Here is a 24,300-nt window from a genome sequence, read left to right on the forward strand (position 1 = left end):
CACAAGTTCAACATTTGCCATCAATTAAGTCACATCCAAAAAGTTAAAGTAAACATAATTTGTCAAAACAATAGCAAACTTAAAAGGGATTTCTTTGTGATTTCGTATATATATATTTAGCTTGTAAATACAAGACTGTAAATGTATTAAGAGACAATTTCTGTTAAAGTTTTCATTGTGTTTCACTTCAAGTACTGCACAAGTTAAAATCTGATAAAGGATTTACATTCGGTTATCTGAAATTCCTCAACTCCGACTTGTGTTTTAATGTGGTGGAGAATTCCACTGCCATTGCCACCACCAGCAGAAAGGTCTCTCTATGGTTTCTGGGACTTTTGTTAGTTAGTGTGCATACAGTTTTCATTCTCTTGGTCATTGTCATTGTCATTGCTGTCATTGTCATCACTTTCCAGGGGGATGCCCATGGCAGCTGAAGCACCTTTCATTTCTCCGTACAGAGGGAAGAAGCCAGTCCCACTGAAAGTGTCCTGTCTCTGGTAGAAGAGGACATTCGCTGCTTTGGACATAATTTGTTCTTTGGATGCATTGGAGACACTGCTGTCATCAACAGAGTACCATTTGCCATCATCTTTATTTTTCTCAAAAGCAGTATAATGACCTCCATAGTGGTTGGAAACAGCAATCAAATTATAGCAGCAAGGGCCTGCTTTTGGATTAATTAGGAATTCTAACATATCCAAGTCATTGATGGGAAAATCAACTAACATATCTAACTTGTCTCTCATGTATCGACTGTAAGAAAACTGCTTGAGATGCACCACAAGTACTGGAGGCAGGGACTATAAATCTAATTTCTTTGTGGCTTGCTGATGTTCTTTACAATTTGGACAATACCAGGGGTCTTCAGCACTGAGTTTTGCTTTTGTTGTAAAAAGCTCAATGCAGTCTTTCAATTTCACAAAGGGTTTTTTTTGGAGGTTTATATTCCACACTTTCATGTTTTTCAAAATCCTCAGTGGCATTCTCATCAAAGTACCTCTTTTTCAAATCAGGATCCCAGTCCAAAGTGAGAAAAGATCTTTCTTTGAGCTGAAGCTGCCTATCATCAAATTTTATCTGCCTCGTGTCATCTTTGATATAGTTGATATCAGTATTGCCTAAATTGATGAACTGGAATGTAAACAGTCGCTCTTTGTGTCCCGTGAGTTGGCCTTTGCAAGTTTCTTCAGTACACAATCTGTTTTCAGAGTCATTATCTCCTCCAACCGAATCTTCAGACTGACTGTCCTCATTCTCTGAAGGAAGCTCTTGGTCCTGACTGGACTCGTCGTCTGGTTCACCTCTCTCCATCTCACTTGGTGAGCCTTCTTCATGTATGCCTTTTGGGCCATTCCCATTAATATTCTGGTCCTCACAGCAATGCAGGGGCCTCCGTTTCAGTAGACATCTTGACATTCCGGCACTTTCTCAAGAGTAGGAGATTATAGAGTTTATCTTCAATATTGTTTCATGGTACAGCCATAAGAAAAGGCTGACCAACCATTGAAGAGCCAGTATGGTGGGTGTAACTTGAGTGTCTGAATTTTTCTCTTAGGCAAACAGGAATAACCACATGTTCTGTGTCTTCTGTCCTGTTGATGTTAATTTTGAACATGTAAATGTCATCCTGCTCCATAATACTACTGAGGTTTTCATCCATGGCAAATATCCTGTGAAATCTATGATTGTATATGTCAGTGACTATCATCTTCTCTGCAGGCACTCCAGACAAAGCCGATAATGCTGTACAAAGATCTAGTATATTTCCAATTTGGGGCACAATAACTTTGTATTGCATAGGTTTCACAAGTAGATCCATCGTAACTAAGTAAACTTCCAAGCTCTGATCTTTTTTCATGGGCAATGGAAGTGTCAAGTAACAAAAAGGTTCAAAGGTCACTGAGATCTTAGCACACTCAGGACACAATAGAGTAGATTTGAAAAGGCCATGGTGCTGTGGGATGTGCTGTATGGCAAATCTATTGCTCTGATTGGTCAATACATAAATCAGTGATTGGTCAGTGGCTAGGCAGGAAGTATAGGCGGGACAAGGAGGAGAATAAAGCTGGGAAGTGGAAGGCTGAGTCAGAGAGGCACTGCCAGTCGCCACCATGACAAACAGCATGTGAAGATCCTGGTAAGCCACGAGCCATGTGGCAAGGTATAGATTAATGGAAATGGATTAATTTAAGATGTAAGAACAGTTAGCAAGAAGCCTGCCATGGCCATACAGTTTGTAACCAATATAAGTTTCTGTGTTTACTTGGTCGGGTCCGAGCGGCTGTGGGACTGGCAGGTGAGAGAGATTTGTCCTGACTGTGGGCCAGGCAGAAAAACTCTAGCTACAAATGGCATCCAATGTGGTGGCAAGAGTTTCCACTTAAACACTGAGAAAAAAGGTTCTAAAATGGAGCTAAAAACAGCTTCCTAATTGTGTCTCTCAAATGAGTGGCAGCTGCCGGTTTGAGCTACTTGTGGGTTCCTAGCGTGTACGCTCGACCTGCTGTATGGCGGGAATGAGGCCTCTGAGAGTGGCACATTAAGCTGAGTGGTGGATTTACCTTTGCTAGTACAAAACAAAAAAAGGGGTTTTTGGGCTACACGCTGCTTGGATAAAAGCACAGACCCATGATAGCTCCCAGAGCTGGAGAAAAATGTACCACAACAATGTTTGGAAGCTGAGGTGGGGGGAGCCAGCAGCCACAGCTGCTGCAGTTTAAAGCAATAGATTCACAATAAGACACATTCAGATTTAATAGTTTACAATGTGTGTAAAATATATGTAGGCTTGAAAGACAAAAAAGGTGATATATACAGTTATATAAACAAATACATAGTTTTAAAAAATAAAGTCTTTAAAGAGACAGTAAAACTAATATAAAAATAAGCCATGTGAAGATGAATATTACACAGAGAATCAGGATTGTGTTGTCTTTGCGATTTTTAACTGCAGAAAAACATTTGATCATAAAAGATGTTGAGTTAAACCAATATGTATATTTTAAAGATACCTTGACTTCAAAATTTGGATGTAAGGATGTGTTGCTTTGGAAATGAGACTCTGCTTTTGTTCCCACAGAAAGCCAATGGCTATGGATTTGTTCCAGATTAAGATACATCAGGTTTGACCAGCCAAGACCCCCTGAAAGGTCTAGAATGACACCATGGCCCAGATGATCCAACATCCAGAATGGTTTCAAGGCAACTGGCTCAGACAATACAGCCTCATGGACTATTCTATAATCCTAAAATTTTCTTTGTGTCCCCATAAGATACAGCGCCCCCCTCCAGCAGGAAGTAGCAAGAGAAGGTATGCCCAAATCCCCAAATTATATGTAATTTTACTTTGTTAAGGTTAAAACCTTCCTTTTTGAAAAAAAAGAAAAGGGGAAGTGCTGTGGGATGTTCTGCATGGCAAATGTGTTGCTCTGATTGGTCAATACATAAATCAGTGATTGGTCAGTGGCTAGGCAGGAATTATAGGTGGGACAAGGAGGAGAATAAAGCTGGGAAGTGGAAGGCTGAGTCAGAGAGACACTGCCAGCCGCCATGATGACAAACAGCTTGTGAAGATGCTGGTAAGCCACGAGCCATGTGGCAAGGTATAGATTAATGGAAATGGATTAATTTAAGTTGTAAGAACAGTTAGCAAGAAGCATGCCATGGCCATACAGTTTGTAGCCAATATAAGTCTCTGTGTTTACTTGGTCGGGTCTGAGCAGCTGTGAGAGAGGTTTGTCCTGACTGTGAGCCATGAAATATATCTACTATGATAGAATCATTTCTTTTCAAGTGGTTTTCCCAGGCTTCCTCAGCAACCACCTTTGCTGGCCTGCTATCGGAATCTTTTAACTGAATATATGTTTTTTTTCTAATTATATTCAAATCCTCATGGAGTCCATCTGATAAAAAAGCTAACAGTTCTTGGCAGTCTTGCTGTTGATATCCAGAGAACTGAGGTGCAAAACATCCTACCTGTGTCTTAAATGCTCTAGGAGTGACGTAGCAAACTTTCCGGACCACATGTGCTTGATCAGTTCAGCATATGATTTGGCTATTTCACCTCTCATTCCTAAGGAATTGTCAAAATCAGTTCTTCTTGGTACTTATCAATGAGGAAATATTCAGTAAGTGGAGGTGTGTTGCTCAAACACTGAATAGCTGAGTTCGTGAAGCACTATTTCCCAAGTTGCTTAAGCCACAGAGGCCTGGCTGTTCATTGTTTCTTCGAGGTTCTGATTAATCATAGTTCTTATAAGCAGTGTATAATGGGAGACAGTAATTTGAGTTTTTCACATTTCTGCTGTTGATGTTGTTATAATTATTTGACAGAGATGAAGGAGAGATCTTTGGTAAAGCTGAAAAATTGGATGCACCCGGGGACTTAGGAGCAGAGGGACCCCTTGGCCACCTCCCATCTTCATTTTTTTTTTGTTCTATGACTAACACCTGTCCTTGATATAAGCCAGCATCCTGAATGGTGCTATCTGGTTTATTCAGCAGCTCAAATGTATTACTCATATACTTGTTCCACAATCTAGTCTCCTTTTCATCTGGAATATTAAAGTTTTTACTTATTTCCTTTTCAATTGTATCTATTGTGTCTGCTTTGCTAAATCTCCGAGTTACCACATTGTTCATGTTTCCATTTTCACAGAGCTTCAGTTCTGTGAGATAGACTTCTACTTTGCAGTGCTTCACCAACATACCCTGCTCTACCACTTTTCTTGCTATTGGTTCTTGGCCTTCCATCAGCGTGTATCAGCTGATGAGTTTATTCCAGCCCTCAGTTGGCAACAGTATATAATCCAACTCATCAATAAGCTGCTCCTTAGGTGACTGGGCATCACCATCTTTGAGAAGTCCAGAGTTATTGATGGGTCCAGGATAGACATTTTGATCTCCCATGTGGCATTTATCCCAACTGTTAAAGCCAACATAGTTTTTCACTGTTTGAACCAGCGACTATCTACTAGATACCAGATGTCCCCTTTCCAGAGCGAGGCTTTGAGCAGTGTCTCGATGTCAGAATGCTGGGTGTCCAGGTCCGACATTCTGCCTTTCGCCATCTTCTTCCACTAGTGACAGTGGAGGTGGCTGTGAGTTCAGGTCTGAAATAAAAGAAAATGCCAGAACCAAAAACCATTTTGTTCATGCATCCATGGACATAGTGCTTATCTTGGAACAAGGATGCAAAAGACTATTGTAGACATTTTCTGATATAGATGAGTTATTATAATTATTCAAAAGATGCTTTCCAATGTTCTCTTATATAATAATAACCCTTTCATTTCTTTTTCCTTCCTCCCCTTGCTCTAGAAACAGGGTTTCTCTGTGTAGTCCCAGCTGTCCTTAGACTCGCTCTGTAGACAAAGTTGGCAAGGACCTGCCTCTGCTTCCCAATGCTGGGATTAAAGGCATGTGCCACCACCACCTTTAATTTAAGGTTTATATTACCTTTTCTAACTTTGAAAATACTGTGATCTGATACCACGAAACAGCATACTGTGATTTTCAATGATGTAAGTTGCAGCATTAAGAACTCAGCACAAAAACACACATTTCCTTTTTCTTTCTCTATTTTGAGACAGGGACTCATCCTGAAGCCCTGGGTGTTCTCTAACTCACTTTGGAGACCAGCCTGGCCTCCATCTCACTGAGGTCCATCTGCTTTTTTCTCCTTAACGTTGGGATTAAAGGCCTGTGCCACCAAGCTTATCAGAGACTCTTTTCAGAATGTTGTATTTATATAACAGAGTGTATACATCTCAGATGGAGAATTAATGGTGGATAAAAAAGGGTATGTTTAAATGTGAATGTTTACAATCTCATCCATGGAACTCACAAAAATGACAATTTTGGATTTAATTACATTACAGGTTTTTCTTTCAAGACTGATATCTAAAAGCTCTCTGGGAATTGCTAAATCCCTAGTCCTTATATGCCACTCTCTTGAATAGGGAAGGGGATTAACATGGAAGTCAGTGTGCATGAATGTAAACTTGAAGAGCTATGTCCTATCTACCATAGCAAAGAGAACTGTGTTTGCAAATATCAACACATAAATTCAAATATTCTATGAGAATACTCTTTTATTATTATTAAGAAAATTTCTATTGGTTTTACACACCAACCAAAGATCCTACTACCCTCTCTCCTCCTCCCCCCAACCTTCCACCCAAACTGACCCACCATTCCCACCTCCTCCAAGACTAGGCTATCCATGGGTAGTCAGCAGAGCCTGACACAATCCGATGAGGCAAGTCCAAGCCCCTTCCCCTGCAACAAGGCTATGTAAGGTGTCCCACCATAGGCAGTGGTCTCAAAAAGCCCGCTCATGCACAAGTGATGGATCCTGATCCCACTGCCAGGTGGCCCCTTAAGCAGATCAACTACACAAATGTCTTGCCTATGATGAGTGCCTAGTCCAGTCACATGGAGGCTCCATAGCATATTGGTCCATGGTTCATGACTTCCTACTTGTTTGGTTTGGTGTCTCTGTATGTTTCCTCATCATGATCTTAATGCCCCTTGCTCATAGAATCCCTCTTCTCTCTCTTCGAGTGGTCTCCTGAAGCTTCACCTGGTGCTTGATTGTGGATCTCTGTATCTGCTTCCATTAGTTACTGGATGAAAACTCTATGATAACAGGTAGGGTATTCACCGATCTGATTACCTGAGTAGACAAGTTCATGCACCCTCTCTTCTACTGCTAGATGTCTAAGGTGAGGTTATCATTGTCGATTCCTGGGAACTTCCCTAGCACCTGGTTTCTTCCCATCTCCAGAATGTCTCCCTCTGTCATGGTATCTTTCTCATTGCTCTCCCACTGGGTCCCTGTTCCAGATAGACCATCCCATTCCCTTAGGTTCTCATTCCGCATCCCCTAACCTCCCTTCCCCTCCACTGCAAGTTTACTCATGGAGACCTCATGTATTTCCCCATTCCAAGGCAATCCATGCATCCCTCTTAGGGTTCTCCTTTTTAGATAGCAACTCTGGAGCTGTGCTTTGTAGTCTGATTACCCTTTGCTTTTTATCTAGTATTTAATTATGAGTGAGTAAAACCTCATACCCCAAAACTACCCCCCCATTACAACCCCAGTTTCAGTTCATCATGCAGGACTCCTGAAGGCAGGCTGGACTACCACCATCCCCCACTGGACCCTGTAACCTACTAGCCCCACCCAATTCCTCAAACCTTCTAACCCTCCTAGACTACAGCTGTTCCTTGAGACAAAGAATGCCAGTGTCAATTGGACTAAGAGTTGAGTCTTTTCTTCTAGTTCATCACCCCATCCTCTAGGCTTTGGGCCTGGGGCACCACCTCATGCCCCCATACCACCACCCATTGATTGCAGCCCCAGTTTCAGGCTGGACTCCTGAAGGCAAGATGGACAAGATTATTCTTATAAGAATATTTTGGCAAAGAAAGTGAATCCAAAAAAAAGGGAAGATTATGACAAGTCATATAATCTGAAATTTATCGTCAAGGGTGAAATAACCACAGCAGAAATTCAGAGCCAATTTTCTTATGTTTAGCAGAGAAACTAATTCAACACCTGGTACCTTCCCTCCTGTGTCCCAGCCCAGCATTTCCTGCCACTGTTCTGTTGACTGGTAACTTTTCTGGGATTCCTCTTCTGGAATCTGTGGCTGTGAGTAGTCTTTTAATCCCATTGAGTATCTAGCCTTACCCTTTGCAGCCAGGTCTGCACCAAGTGATTCCTCACTTTGCAGACATGGAAGCTTATGGCTTTTGCTCCACAGTGCAACTTCCCAATCCTCCCTCACTTGATATCCCAGAATTCAATTTCTTGACTTATCTAGCTACTTCCACTATAAGGTGTTCTCCTACACTCAGCTAAAGTCCAACCTCCTCCCAACCTCTGTTTACAGGTGAGTGGCCCGCCCAAATGTACCAGTCCCTCCCACTGTCTAAGGCTGCCTTCCACACAGCTCCAGCTGTCAGGCTGCCCTTAATCCAACCTGCACAGCCTCCCCACATGCTTCCTGCCAGCCTAGACCAAAATTATATCTAGGAGGATGCTGCACCCTGGTGTCTAACCCCCAGTGTGAGTTCTGAGCCCTTCATATAAAAGATAGGCAGCCTAGCCTCCACATAATTAAAAAAAATGATAAAAAGCTAAATTTAGATGCTAGCCTCCCAGTGAGAACACAACATGACAAGGCAAAACTAAATATTGCAGTTGTGACTTGGGGAGAGACATTCCAGGGACTTGGATTTTCAAAAGAAAAAGGTGTCTCAAGAAGTCAGTGGTCAGACCATTGCTAAAAGCCCTGGACTGCTCTCACTACTAGATGGTGGCCTTAACATTTTACTATCAAACAAGAGGTTTTTTTGTAACCTATGCTAAATTTGCTTAAATCCCCCTCCCCTACACACACATACACACACACACACACACACACACACACACACACACACACACACACACACACACTTTTCCCAGGTGAATGCAATGACCCTTGCTGTCCCAGATGCAGAAAATAAGTAAGGTATGTGGTTCCAGTCCTAAAAACATCAGTTACATCATCTCATCTATGGCTCTGGGAACACTGAGGAAGAGGAGGAGAAAATGGAGTAAGAAAGGCTAAGACAGTCCCTTCTCTAGACTCCATACAGCTATTGTAATCAGTAACCAATTGCAACTGTACTGACCTGCATTGACCTCACACTAGACCACAATCCATCTAGGAAAGGGAAAGACTCACAAGGCCCACCCTTTACTTCTCAAATGTTGGCTGTGTTTGCATTGATTGTAGGAGAAGAATCACTACCTTCAGCTGTAGTTCTCTCTGAAGCCACCAGACTCCAACACATAGCTCCAAACAGTCTCACACATGGCTCTGGATAATCTCAGGGGATGCCAAGCAAAATGAATGGAGAAGAACACAATAGAGGGATTTGTTGGAATTGTGGATCAGGATAGAAAAGAGCTGAGAGGGGAGAGTTGTTGTGGTACACTCAATAATCATACTGCAAGGACATTTGCTCAACTATGTTCATAGCTGCATTATTTGTAATAGTCAGAACCTGAAAAGAGCCTAGATGCCCCTCAACTGAAGAATGGATAAAGAAAATGTGGAGTGGCCCAGGCAGGGTTCTCCATGATGGGTAAGGTGACCTGCTGATGTCCCACACAACCTAAGTTAGAAGCTCATTTTTTAGAAAACTTGCGACGTGTAGGGTCCTTGCCCCCATTTTGGGTAATGGTAGCCTTGCTTGCTGACCTTGACTTGATATCTTCCCCATGCTAATTCCCTGCCATTTCCACCCTCCTGAATGCTTAAGGAAAGTTCCTTGTCTGTGTATCCTATAATGGTCATTAACAGCTTAGATGCAAGATTGTAAAACATCAGAAGCGAAATTCTACCCTCTGGGGTTCTCCAATTGTGCTGTAAGCCTGTATTTAAGACCTCTTCCCTCCTTCAATAAACAGCATTCAGCATTAGAAAAAAAAGAAAATGTGGAACATTTACACAATGGAGTATTACTCATCAGTAAAAAAAATAATGACATCATGAAATTTGTAGGCAAATGATTGGACCTAGAAAAAAATCATTCTGAGTGAGGTTACCCAGACCCAGAAAGACAAACAGGATATGTACGTACTCTTAAGTGCATAGTAGATGCAAAGCAAAATATATCGAGGCTACAATCCATCTCCCCAACCCTCCTCCCTTCCCCTGAGAAGCTAAGTAAAAGGGAGGACCCTAAGAGGGATGTGCATGAAAACCCCAGGAAGAGGAAATAGATAATATCCCTGGGTAAACTGGGAGGTGTGTAGAATGGAGGTAATAGGGGATGGAAACATGAGGGATGAAGATGGCCAAGTTTTGGGAGGGATGGAGAGTGAAAGCAATGCAAGAGGTATCTTGATAGAGGGAGCCATTATGGGGTTAGGGAGAAACCTGATGCCAGAAAAACTCCCAGGAATCCACAAGTATGATTCCAGCTAAGACATTTAGCAATAGTGGAGAGGGTGCCTGAACTTACCTTCTGCTATAATCTGATTAGTGATTATTATTGTCATCACAAAACCTTCATCCAGAAACTGATGGAAGCAGATACAGTGAGCCACGTGCTTGGCTGAGCTCCTGAAGTCCAGTGGAAAAGAGGGAGGAAGGATCATATGAGCAAGGGGGGTCAAGATCATGACAGGAAAAACCACAATGACAGCTGCCCTGAGCTAGTGGAGCTCATGGACTCTGGCGTCTCAGCTGGGATATCTGCTTGGGACCAAAGTAGGCCCTCTGAATATGGGTGACAGTTGTGTGGCTTGATCTGTTTGTGGGGTCTTTGGTAGTATGAGCAGGACTTACCCCAGGTACATGAACTGACTTTTTGGAGCCCATTCCCTACAGAGAGATACCTTACTCAGCTTTGATGTGAAGGGGAGATGCTTGGTCCCCTGAACTTGGTATGCCAGACTTTGTTGATTCCACAAAGGTAGGATTAATCCCCTCTGAGGAGTAAATGGGAGTAAGATGAGGAGAAGTCAGGGGAGTGGGAGAAGAGGAGGGGAGGGTAACTGTGGTTTCTGAGCAAAGTGAAAAAAATTAAATTAAAAACTAAATGATAACTAATGTTGGCATAAATTTGGAAAAAGATGTTCAAACCCGGCTGTGGGAGTTAGAACTAGAGAATCAACTTTTGAAATCAATTTAGTGTTCTCAAAACAATGAATAACGAAAGGATGAACACTACTACACTATGCCATTACAGCATCAGTGTGTGACACTATTCCCATGGAAACAATGACAAACAGCTTTTCAGCACTCATAAGGAACCAATGACCAACAAATTTTGGGAAACCAGCAAAACCTCACTGATGAACCAATAAGGATTCTGTTTTCTTGATTAGAAGTGTTTTGTCTGCACGTTTATCTGTAAACCATGTTTTTGCCTATTGCTAGCAGAGGCAAGAAGAGATCATTGGATATCCAGGAATTGAGGTTACAGGTTGAGTGCCCATCTGAGGTGCTAGAAATTCCAAGTGAGTCTTCTTAAAATGCAGACAGTGCTCTTAAACACTGTGCAGTGTTTAAAGCTTAGTGGACCAGTAAATTATACTGGGGTGACAGAGAGGAGTATGGGTGATAGAATACTTGTAAAAGTATGAAGGAGCTGGGTTTTGGTGGTGCACACCTCTAATCTCAGCACTCAGGAGTCAGACCCAGGTGGATCTCCATGAGTTTGAGGTCAGCATGGTCTACAGAGCAAGATCCAGGACAGGCATCAAAATTACACAGAGAAACTCTATCTTGAAAAAAAATTAAAAAAAACAAAAAAACGCATGAAGAACTCAATGACAGTTGTATGACCCTTTGAAGATGATGGCTAATGAAGGTGGAAACCTGGGGATCACTGCACAGCTTGCAGGCAGCTCAAGGGAGATTGGAAGTGTCTTTCACCCCTCATTACCTCCTCCAGGCAGCTTGTCTTTTCTTGTCTCATCCAGGCACCTTGACTGGTGTCTGCTTCATGGCTGGTCTAAGCATCTTCTTTGCAGTTCAGCTTCTGTGAGAGTGTCAGTAGTCTTTAATGATTATATATGCTTGAGGCACAAGGGCATTAGTGAACATTACCAGTTTCTATGACTTCTTAAAGTGATTGTCTATTTCTGAGCTTCTGAGTATTCTCTTCAGGATGAAATATTTTACCTTCCCTCAGAGCAGTGGCACTCAACTCTTTCACCAGGAGACTTTTGAATTCACATATCACATAGCCTGCATATCAGATATTTACATTATTATTCATAAAAGTAGCAATATTAGAGATATAAAGTAGAACAAGAATAATTTTACATTTGGGGAAACTACAACATGATAAACATTATCAAAGTGTCACAACATTAAGAAGGTTGAGAATTACTACATTGGAGCATTCCAGTCCTTTATATCTCTTTTTATAATGTGTGTTTTAAGGATCATCCTACAAGATGAAGCAATTTAATCTCAGAGCAAATTGGTACACACTCAACACTCCTAGGCATGAACTTCAAGGAATTGCCATCTTGCCAATGAGAACTTGCCTATCATAATCCATCACTGCTTTATTGACAGAATCTAGGGTGTAGAATCAACTTAGATGTCCATCAAATGACACATGGGTAAATTCAAATGTGGGTCCTAGCTTCAAACTTGTTTAAGTGAGACAACCTGTAGAAGCCAGTAAGCCAGAAGTAGTCCCTTATTGGGGAGATGTAGGAAGAGAGGATGAATGGTAGAATATAGGTGATATGAAATTGGAAATTGGGCAGAATATTCCCAATATGTGGTGCACTGGAGAAGAGGGGACTGCTGTAAGGTACATTCAAATGGGATGTTCATGAAGAAGCTCCATGGAATTATTATTTTGCAACCCATGAAAAAATACAATAAGAGAGGATAGTAGAACACAAGTGTTATAATGTGTGGTCACTGAATAATGTATGCTAGATGTTTAACCCCAGATGGCATGAGAAAAAATGAGGAGGAGTGGTTTAACCAAAAGGATGACTTTATGAAGAAGCCTCATAGTCCAGATGGTGGTGGTGCACACCTTTATTCCCAGCACTCAGAATGCAGAGACAGGTGGATCTTTGTGAGTTCGAAGCCAGTGTGGGCTACAGAATGAGTTCGAGGAGAGGAACAAAGCTACACCAAGAAACCCTGCCTTGATTAACCAATAAAATAAAATAAAATAAAATAAAATAAAATAAAATAATAGAATAAATAAAAAAATTAAGAAGCCTCATGAAATCCCACTGTCTTAGAAGTTAATAAAAATAAAATTTTAAAACTTTGAAGAGAACTATGCCACATTGGTCAGCAGTGCTGGTTCCACTCACAGTGGTATCAAATCTAACTCTCTGTACAAAGTACTGTTTATCTCCCTTGAACTTACAAGCCATGGAGGTCCCAGAAGAACACCAAACAAAAGAGATTACTGCTAGTGCTCTTGCTTAAATACCCTAAGTACATGGGGTTGCTAAACACACTAAACATTTGGTGTGTATGTGTAAATATTTATTTATTTATTTATTTATTTATTTATTTATTTATTTATTTATTTAGACAGGGTCTATGAAGTTATGGCAGTTCTTGAACTCACTATACTGACCAGGATTGCCTCAGAATCATAGAGTTCTTCTTTCTCCTGCTTCCTGCGTTCTGGGATTAAAAACATGCACTAACTTGCATGGCCTTTTTATCAATTTTTGGATGAACAAGCTAAATGTCTTTGTTACAGCTCTTTCTCGGGGATGGAGAGATTGCTTTGAAGGTAACAGCAGTCTTTCCTCTTCCAGGGGACCAGGTTTCAATTCTCAACACAGAGAACAGTGTACAACTCTTTTTAAGTAGAGCTTCAGGGTATCTGGTGCCCTCTTCTGGACTCTACATCCATCCTATAAACATGCAGTGCACAGAAAGTCTTACAAACAAAGCACCCATACCCATGAAGGACAATTCACACAGTTACTATTGCAGAATTTTATTTGAATATAAAATCTGTGGTAGTTTATGAGAATTAAAACATGACTGAAAACTTTCACATGTCTCTCATCTTTATATTTCTATTATGTATACTTGGGATTTGTAAGCAGAGAAGACCATATAAATGCTGTCACATGATTTCCAATAATATTTTTCTGTCCATTATGAACCCTTGGATGTCTTTTAAGATTTGAAAGTAGATATTGGATATGCCACAATCTTTGAAATTATGAAGTTTCTATCCAATATGAATTTTCTGATATGCTTTAAGATATGAACAGCTATTAAAAGATGTGTCACATTCCTCACATCTTTTAAGTCTCTCTGCAGTGTGAACTCTCTGATGTATTCTAAAATTTGACAAGTAGGTAAAGGATTTCTCACGTTCCAGGCATTTGTGGGGTTTCCCTCCAGTATGAAGATTCTGATGTCTTCTAAGATCTGAAATCCCATTAAAGAATATGTCACAGTCTTTGCATTATAAGGTTTCTTTCCAGTATGATTTTCTGGTGTTTTCTAAGATGTGAGTATGTACTAATAGACTTGTCACATTGCAACATTTTTAAAGTTTTTATCCAGTATGTATTATCTGATGTTCTCTAATAGTTGAACATGTAGAAAAAGATTTGCCACATTCCTCATCTGTAAGGTCTCTCTCCAATATGGATTCTCTGATGTATTCTAAGATTTGAATCCTGAGTAAAGGACTTGTCACCTTCCTTATATTTGTAAGGTTTCTCTCCAGTGTGACTTCTCTGATGTGTTTTAAGATGTAAGCAAATGGTAAAGGATTTGTCATATTCCTTACATATGTAAAGTCTCTCTCAAGTATGAACTCTCTGATGTCTTCTAAGATGGGAATTCTGGGTAAAGGTTTTGTCACATTGCCTACATTTGTAAGGTTTCTCCCCAGTGTGAATTCTTTGATGTGCTTTCAGATTTGAACACTGTTTAAAGGATTTCTCACAAAAGTTGCATTTGTAGGGTTTCTCTCCAGTATGAGTTCTCTGATGTCTTGTAAGAGCTGACTGTACAGTAAAGCACTTGTCACATTCCTTACATTTGTATGGTTTCTCCCCAGCATGAACTCTCCGATGTATTCTAAGTTGTGAGCAACTGATATAGGATTTGTCACATTCTTTACATTTGTATGGTTTCTCCCCAGTGTGAACTCTCAGATGTGTTCTAAGATCAAAGCAACTGATAAAGGATTTGTCACACTCCGTACATCTGTATGGTTTCTCTCCAGTATGTATACTCTGATGTTTCCTGAGGCCTGAGTCCCAGGTAAAGGATTTGTCACATTGCCTACATTTGTAAGGTTTCTCCCCAGTATGAAGTGTCTGATGTGCTTTAAGATTTGAGCATTTGGAGTAGGATTTTTCGCAAGAGTTGCACTTGTAGGGTTTCTCTCCAGTATGAGTTCTCTGATGCTTTGTAAGATTTGACTGCACAGTAAAGGACTTGTCACATTCCAGACATTTGTATGGTTTCTCCCCAGTGTGAATTCTCTGATGTATTCTGAGCTGTGAGTACCAGGTAAAGGATTTGTCACATTGCCTACATTTGTAAGGTTTGTCCCCAGTATGAATTCTTTGATGTCTTTTAAGGTTTGAACACAGTTTAAAGGATTTGTCACAAACATTGCACTTGTAAGGTTTCTCTCCAGTGTGAGTTTTCTGATGGTTTCTAAGAGTTGACTGCAGAGTAAAGCACTTGTAACATTGCTTACATTTGTATAGTTTCTCCCCAGTGTGACCTCTCACATGTATTCTAAGTTCTGAGCAACTGATAAAGGATTTGTCACATTCCTTACATCTGTAAGGTTTCTCTCCAGTATGAATCCTCTGATGGTTTATGAGAGTTGACTTCGCAGTAAAGGATTTATCACATTTCTTACATTTGTAAGGCTTCTCCACTGTATGAATTCTCTGATGTACATTGAGGCTTTAGGCAGTCCTGAAGCATTTCATGCATTTCTCACATTGGTGTGGTGTCTCTCCAATATAGCCTGTTTGTTTCAGAAGACTGTGTGCAGAGGTGAAACAGTTATCATATTCTCCCTTCCTGTGCTCTTTCTTTGCAGTGTACAGTCTCCAATATTGAGTAATGTTGGAACACACATTTAAGGATTTCTCCCAGTGTTTAGATTTGCAAGGTTCTTCTCCAGCGTGCATGCTCTCATATCTATCTGGATTTAATGAGTCAATAGAAGCATCCGCGTGATTAATGCATCTGTACTTATTATTTTCTGTAGTTTCACTTGTTCTATAATGTGCATATATGGAGGGGTCAGGAAGGATTTTGCCAAGCTCATTAGACTGATGTGACTCACTTTCATTTTTCACATGTTGATGGACAGGATCATATTTGAAATATTTCTCTGAAAATAAGTAAGGTCATATTAACAGGGCTTGTTCTAAGACCACAAATATGAAAGTGATTGTCTGTCTAAGTTCTCTCTCAATATAAGTCAACCGGCAACAAGTTAAACATTTTTCTTTCACTGTAAGTGAATGTATTCTCACAAAAACAGTACGACAGACTTTAAGGGTCTGTGATTAATAATAGATATCTCATCCTTATTGAAACATGGTGGATCATGAATTTGAGGAATCAATAATTAACTTTTAGATGAAGCTCATTCATGGATTATGTTTAGAATAAGTGTCTCTATGTTGAAATACTTCTCAGAAATTGATGAAGAGTATAATCCACACTCAGGTTCACAATATTTATACTTACTAAGTGATAGTCAATCAAGAGAACTATACAGAATATCCAATTCCTTTACAGTTTAAAGTCTTACTTAAAAGCATCACAGGATTTACTTTTCTCTCTAGAAAAATTCATTAGCGTCTTCAAAAGTAATGGAGGCAAGTCAAGTATTTTGACAGACAGAAGTGGCCCTGATTGTTTTAGGGAGCTGTCATTGGCAACTACTGCTTATTTCTATTCTCCAAATTCTGAGATCCACATACTGCTGTGTTTAACATTCCTTATATGGTAATTCTCAAGTCTATTCTGTATACTAATTCCTGAGAATATTTTCCTGAAGGGTGTCTGTGTATTCTTCACTGGGAAGAAATCTAAGGGTGTAATATAAAGTCAGCCAGCAAGGAAGGCAATTAAAGACTAATCATACTTCATGGACACAGATTAGGTTTATAGTTTCAAAAATTATTCCATACTATGATGTCAGCATAGTCAAATAAAATTGCATTTTTGCTAGTATTGTCACCATAATTCTGTAATACGCAAGTAGTTACCAACATGCAGGATGAATTCTGGGATCAGAACAATACCCTAAGTCATGTGATCAGGAATCTATTCAAGTGGAATTGAATATGACAAGCCACTCTCAGTCTTACCTTTTGTTTCCCTGGAAATCATCACTGGTGTCTTACTCATTCCCTAGACAATCCTGCTAGTGACAAGCCTCTCCTCTCCACATTCCAGGGCAATCTTATTTGCTCTAGACAGGTGACCAGGAATGCCTTCCATACAATAAATCCCTTGTTCTGTGAAGTAGCTCATGATCCATGCTAGAAAATTTAGAAAGAATACAGATGTCTATCACAGTACTGTGCCCAGTACATGAAGAGAACAGAGAGTAGAGGAATCTAAGAATGATTTTCTATTGCTATTTCATGTCAGAATCTTCAAAATATTTAAGGAGAATTTTAAGTTTGCACATCTTGAGTTTTTTCTTACAATTAAAACCATGTCAGGTATAACTATGGACATGGAACTTTCACATAAGGGTATAAATGTTATATAATACTGTGTATCTGAATGCATTGTGAAACCAAAGTGAGGATACATGACATGTCTGACATGGAAAATGGAAAGAAAAAATCAAATAACTATGAAAATGTTCATTTCTACTATCAATCTTTCCCTAGTCTTCTGCTCTTTCTAAGACAGCTTAACAGAGAGTTTACACTCTATAATGTCAATGCATATAAAGGATTAGTTAGAATTCTAGGAGCAAAATGTTCTCACCCACAAAGAGCAGGTTGTTGTAATTCTCCAGCATCACCTCAATGTACAAAGCCCTCTGAGCAGTATCCAGGCATTCCCACTCCTCTTGGGAGAAGTTCACACTCACATCTCTGAATGTCAGTAAACCCTGAAAAAAATTTTTTTGTGCACATGTGAGGTGGGTAAGACCAAAAGCACTGGGTCATGCCTTATGCAACCAAAGAGCTATGACATGGACATAGAGCATGGTAGCTAGAGGAAAACCTGACCCATAAGATCCAATGCAAAACATGATGACATGTAGCCCAGAGCCAACCAAGTATTGCCACAGCAGCTAGGATCAGAGCCTGCCAAAAACCCACATATATAAACCACAGACCTTTGTTTAGCAAATGAGAAATTGCTTGCACACCTCACAGAGTCTGTGCCATTGACTCTGTGTCTGCTCACCCCCCTTCACTAGGATCAGGGACCACAGGACCCTAGGTGCAAAGTCAGCAACACACAGGCTACCTGAGAGAGTGCTTTTCTGGATATCAGTAGAGTTGAGGAAATTAGGGATGTAGATGATGAAGACAACCACTCAAACAGATGATTTTAATACAGTCACATTCTATAATGGATTTTCTAACTGTGAAAACAGGATGACACACTATGCACACAAGCAATATACAAAAAACAACACATATTTAAGATCCTCACATGGTTATCCATCTGTTATGGATGCTGGGTTTATGTCTCATAGCATCACAGTGTACATGTCTCAGAAAGAAAATTCATAATGAGGAAATGTGCTTTAATTTTTGTACCTGTAGAGCATGGTAAAATCCTGCCACTCAATCAATTCTGTGCATTCTTCAGCCTTACATGATTGTATTCTAACATGCTCAGTTCCTATGTAAAAACTCTAGGTCCAATGCCATTCCATTAAAGATCAAAGTGGTAGATACGGAAGGTAGTATTCATGGTTGAGTTCATAGGCAAAGAATTTTCCTTTCATCCACAGTAACAATGAGTGCAATAACACCACTTACTGTCAATTTTAACATTAATGTATAAAGCAGGTAGTCTATGTGATTATTTTATAAGCATTTTTTGAGCTACTATCAAGCATATTGGAAAATGCACATCAACCACATTTAATATAATCTAAAATATTCCTAGTAAAATAGGAATATTCTGACTTAGCCAAAAATAACTGTTTGAGAAATGTTGAAGAATATTTTATTTCTGAAGTGTTATAAAAATTGAAGTCCTGTTACCACATGTTTGTTTACATGGTGTAAAGTTGTGTCTGTATTTTGCGCCACATGCCTAAGACATCTGATTGGTTTAATAAAGAGCTGAGTCAGGCGGTGGTGGTGCATGCCTTTAATCCCAGCACACAGGAGGCAGAGGCAGGTGGATCTCTGTAAGTTTAAGGCCAGCCTGGTCTACAGAGCGAGATCCAGGAAAGTTGCAAAGCTACACAGAGAAACTCTGTCTCCAAAAACCAAAAAAAAAAAAAAAAAAAAAAAAAAAAAGAGCTGAATGTCCACTAGTCAGGCAGGAGTTCTAGGGAAAGAGAGAAAGTCAGGAAGAATCTGATTTAGAGAGAGACACCAGCAAGACATAGAGCAACTTGGAAGTAAAGAAAGAAGGAAAGGTAAAGAGCCACATGAGAGAACATGATTAATAGAAAACAGGTTAGTTTGAATTATAAGAGCTAGGTGGGAATAATCCTAAGGTAAAGGCCAAACTTTTATAATTCGGGGCTAAATGACCCACAAAAGGAAGTCTGAGTATAAACTCCAAAAACACATCAAACAATGGTTAAGCTGTAGCTAAGCTTGTGTACATCAGTGTAGTAACTGTGGATGCACTCAGAAGTGACATAGATTTTCTGTCAGTAAAAGAATGTATTAAATAGTGTGCCAAACATTGTTTGGAGATTTAGCTCAGCGGTAGAGCCCAAGCCTAGCAAGCACAAGACCCTGTGTTCAGTCCTCAGCTCTGAAAAAAAAGGAGAAATATCATCACTTTTTAATGTAATAGAGCTTAGAAAAAGAGTCCAGGAGAAAATTTGAGCATTTTTGTGTCTGAATTTTGTTGTTTTCAATGTTTTTCTTCTTAGAACTTATGCTGTATTGTCTAACAGATTTTAGGTTAGTAGTGTTTACAATTCTTCCTCTATTTCTCTGGAAGTGTGTCCAGGTGATATATTCTGTCTAAGCTATGAGTTTTGGATAGAAATGCAAACCTTCTCTGCAAAGTCCATTCTCCAAATCTCCACCTTAAAACACTGCAGCTTCAGCGTAGTGTAATAGAGCCATCCCTCTCACAGGAACTGACAGGATCCAAACAATCATGAGGAATGTTCTTTCTGCCTTCAATGGGATGGAATATGCACATCAATCAGTCAATACCCCAAGACATTTTATTGATGATTGCCATAGAATGATGCATAATGAGTCCCAGACAGAAAGGGTTGCACAGTGAGATCCTTTTTGGGGCAAAAAGAAAAAAAATAAAAGAATACTAATCTCAGGCTGGGTGTGTTTGTACATGCCTTTTATCTTAGCACTTGGGAGGCAGAGGCATGTGGACCTCTGTGATTTTGCAGCCATCATAGTCTACAGTGCTACTTCTAGGAGAGCCATGGTTCCAAAGAAAAACTTTGTGTAGAAAAACATAACAAAAGAAAACAAAACAAAACGCTGAGCTCTGTAGTTTGGGAAGTTACAACTGAGTGTCCTAATCAATTGAGTAATGTGAGTAGCTATTCTCCTTAAACAAACAGATGGCAGGTGTCAACAAACACATGGACACATCATCACTACCATGAGATTAAATACCATAGAGAAATACATGTAGACTACTGTGGTAATTTGAGTATAATTTGCCCCCATTGGGAGTGGAACTATGAGGAGTTATGGCTTTGTTGTAGTAGGTATTGCCTTGTTGGAGGAAGTGCATCACTGTGGGGGTGAGATTGGAGATCTCTTTTGTTTAAGCTTCACTCAGTGTGACAGTCAGTTGACTTCCTGTTGCCTGCAGATATAGTACTCTCAACTACTCCTGTAGCTTTTCTGCCTGCCTGTTATCCACCATGAGGATAATGGACTGAAACTCTGCAAATTTAAGCTGCCACCTCAATTAATTGTTTTCCTTTTTATGAGCTGCCATGGTCAATAGTGTCTTTTCATAGCAATAGAAACCCTAACTGTGAAAACTATAATCTAAATCTACACTCAAGAACATCATTTTCAATGCAGGATCAAGTCACATGTGCAAGTCATGCTCTATTCTGTCTAGTGTGCTTAAATTTTTAGTATTAGGAACCTAGTATTATTTAGCATTAAACACCAAGCTTTGTCTCTTAATTGCACATATTGTTAAAATGTTGTTTCAATATGTGCTCTTTATAGGCATAAAAGAAGGATATGAGAGAGTTTCCCCAAATAGAGCCTATATGACACAGGAGCTCTTCCTCACTAATATATAACAATATAGTCCATCTTGTACAACAATTATGCATCACATCAGCCTATTGTTTGTTCATGTGTTAAAATGGAAATATTTTCAAAATTACTGGTCAAATATTCATGAGAAGCATTTTCTCTCAGTGGAAAACAATCGTGGAAAGAACAGAATGGAGAAAAGTACTATAAGTGTTAATTTATGGAAGTACATTGTAGAGCCATAGTAATAAATTCAGCCTGGTATGGTCATAAAAAGAGAGAAGGGCATAACAGAATACTTAATATTTGAAAAAGGAGATAAAAAGATACAGTATAAAAATGTCAGCATCTTTTCCACAAATGATGCTGACAAAAATGGATACAGCAGGAGAATGTAATTAGACTCTTATCTTTTATTTGTACAAATATCCATTCAAAATGGATAAAAAAATCTTATTTCAAACAAGAAACACATAGAAACCTAGAAAACATAGGAAATATCTTTCAGGATATCAGAATGCCAAAGGCTTTACTGGTTAGAAAGAACACCAACAGCACAGTATAAAAATGGCTACTTTTAAATGTGAATGTTTACAATCTTATCTGTGGAACTCACAAAAATGATAATTTTGGATTTACTTACATTACAGGTTTTTCTTTCAAGACTGACATCTAAAAGCTCTCTGAGAATGCCAAATCCCTGGTCCTCTTGAATAGGGAAGGGGATTAACATGGAAGTCAGTGTGCATGAATGTAAACTTGAAGAGCTATGTCCTTTCTACCATAACAAAGAGAACTGTGTTTGCAAATATCAACATATAAATTCAAATATTGTAGTAGAATATTCTTTTATTATTAATAAGAAAATTTCTATTGGTTTTACATACCAACCACTGATCTCCTTCCCCTCTCTCGTCCCCCTACAACCTTCCCCTCAAACTCATCCCCATTCCCACCTCCTCCAAGACTAGGCCTCCAATGGGGAGTCAGCAGAGCCTGAGACTGTCAGATGAGGCAGGTCCAAGCCCCTTCCTCCGCAACAAGGCTGTGTAAGTTGGCCCTGTAGGGAAAAAGGGCTGGCTAGAAAAACCTACCCTGAACCTCAATCCCAGAATTAGGGACAGATGGCTCAGATAAAGCCAGTGTGAGAAACACAGTTTATTCAGGGCAGAGCCATCTCTGCTCCTGTCCAACTGACTTGTGAAATCAACCAATCACAGAGAGGACAGCAGAATCCTGGCCCTAGGTTTCAGGACTAGGGAAAGAAACACAGCTTGTGTCTGGGACTTGGGCCAGAGAAATGAACCAAGGAAACATGCCCTGACTCTGAAACCTGTAGCAAAGAAACACTCTTGGCCCCTAGAATGAGAGTCAGTAACCGAAATGTGCCCTGGCCTTAGAGATAGTGTCAAAAAGCTAAGGCCAGTGAGAGAAACACAGTTTAGCTCAGAGCAGATCCATCTCTGCCCCTGTTCAACTGAATTGTGAAATCAATCACAGAGCAGGACAGTAGAATCCTGGCCCTAGGATCCAGGACCAGGGAAAAAACACAGCCTGTGTTTGGGACCTGAGCCAGAGAAATGAACACTCTATCCCCAAACGCAGAACCCAGGAAATATGCCCTGACTCTGAAACTAGTACCAAAATAACACACTTGGCCCCTAGAATCAGAGTCAGTGAAGAAAATGTGGCATGGCCTTAGAGGTAGTGTCAAAGAGTCTAGAAAGTACAGTGAAAGAAACACAGTTTGGCCCTGAAGTCGGGGCCACCTCTGCCCCTTGCTCACAAAAGTGGCCAATCCCTGGGCAGAAAATAAACTAACCCATCACAGTCGACTCTGCCCCTAGACAGCCTATATAAACTGCCCTGCCTAGTCAGTTGTGAGCTATTCTGTCCACCCTGATAGAGGCAGCTACTCTCCTGAACTCTTCCTTCCCAAATAAACCTCTTTCTCAAAAGAGTATTGGGTGAAGACCTTCTTTGCCAGAGGAACAGAAGAACCTTGCTGGGACCTCCCATAGTGGATTGAGCAAGAGGGAGCTGCACAAAAGAACCTTGCTGGGACATCCTATAGTGGATAGAGCAAGGGAGAGCTAAACAGAGGAACTTGCTGGGACGAACCATAGTGGACAGAGTGAGAAAGAGCTGGTAACACTGAGCCAGAGATTGTGGCTCTCCAGGAGAGGAGCAGGATTGCTGTGTCCTGCGGGGAAACCATGTCCCATCATACCATCATAACTGGCATATCCTGCCCTTCCCGAAGAGTCAGGATACCCTTCCTTGCTGAAGAAGTTCCAGGCCTGACCCTCCAAGAAGTCAGAAAACCTTCCTTTTGAAGGTTGGGCTGTTTCTTTGCAGTCCCAGCCATCAGAGCTCTGCTAAACAGTTCCAGGTATCTGGGACAACTTCAGGGCAGAGCTCTTGTTCTAAGCAGGCCCAGGTGTCTGGGACAACTTCAGGGTAGAGCTCTTGTTCTAAGAAGCTCAAGTGTCTGGGATACCTCACCCTCTAGGGCTGAACTGTGTCCTTTCAGTTTCAGCCATCAATTTAGTATCATTTTGGTGCCTAAATCCTGGATACCAAACCCAGAATTTTTCCAGTTTACTTATGGTCCCACCATAGGCAGTGGTCTCAAAAAGCCGACTGACTCATGCACCAGTGATGGATCCTGATCCCACTGCCAGGTGTCCCCTTAAGTAGACAAAGCTACACAAATGTCTTGCCTATGATGAGGGCCTAGTCCAGTCACATGGAGTTCATGCTGAATTGTACTGCTCTCACCACTAGATGGTGGTATTATCATTTTACTATCAAACAAGTGGTTCTTTTGTAACTGATGCTAAATTTGCTTATATCCCCCTCCCCTACACACACACACACACACACACACACACACACACACACACACATACACACATACACACACACACACTCACACACACATATAAACACTATCCCCAGGTGAATGCAAAGACTCTTGCTGTCCCAGATGCAGAGAATATGTAAGGTGTGTGGTCCCAGTCCTAAAAACATCAGTTACATTATCTCATCTATGGCTTTGGGAACACTGATGATGAAGAAGAGAAAATGAAGTAAGAAAGACCAAGATATGCCCTTCTCTAGACTACACACAGCTGTTGTAATCAGTAACCAACAGCAACTGTACTTAGCTGCATTGACCTCACACTAGACCACAATCCATCTAGGAAAGGGAAAGACTCACAAGGCCCACCCTTTACTTCTCAAATGTTGGCTGTGTTTGCATTGATTGTAGGAGAAGAATCACTACCTTCAGCTGTAGTTCTCTCTGAGCTCACCAGACTCCAACACATAGCTCCAAACAGTCTCACACATGGCTCTGGTTAATCTCAGGG

At 40.4% G+C, this 24,300-nt stretch overlaps 2 pseudogenes; both read right to left on the reverse strand.

The window, feature by feature from the left end:
• Nucleotides 1–338: 338 nt before the first annotated feature.
• Nucleotides 339–5,069, reverse strand: LOC128125588 (ubiquitin carboxyl-terminal hydrolase 15-like; annotated as a pseudogene).
• A 9,071-nt stretch (nucleotides 5,070–14,140) lies between these two features.
• Nucleotides 14,141–19,743, reverse strand: LOC128124268 (zinc finger protein 54-like; annotated as a pseudogene).
• Between the last annotated feature and the right edge of the window lie 4,557 nt (nucleotides 19,744–24,300).

This window comes from Peromyscus californicus, unplaced genomic scaffold, assembly GCF_007827085.1.
Source record: "Peromyscus californicus insignis strain IS unplaced genomic scaffold, ASM782708v3 Scaffold_4__1_contigs__length_199733344, whole genome shotgun sequence".
Taxonomy (NCBI): domain Eukaryota; kingdom Metazoa; phylum Chordata; class Mammalia; order Rodentia; family Cricetidae; genus Peromyscus; species Peromyscus californicus.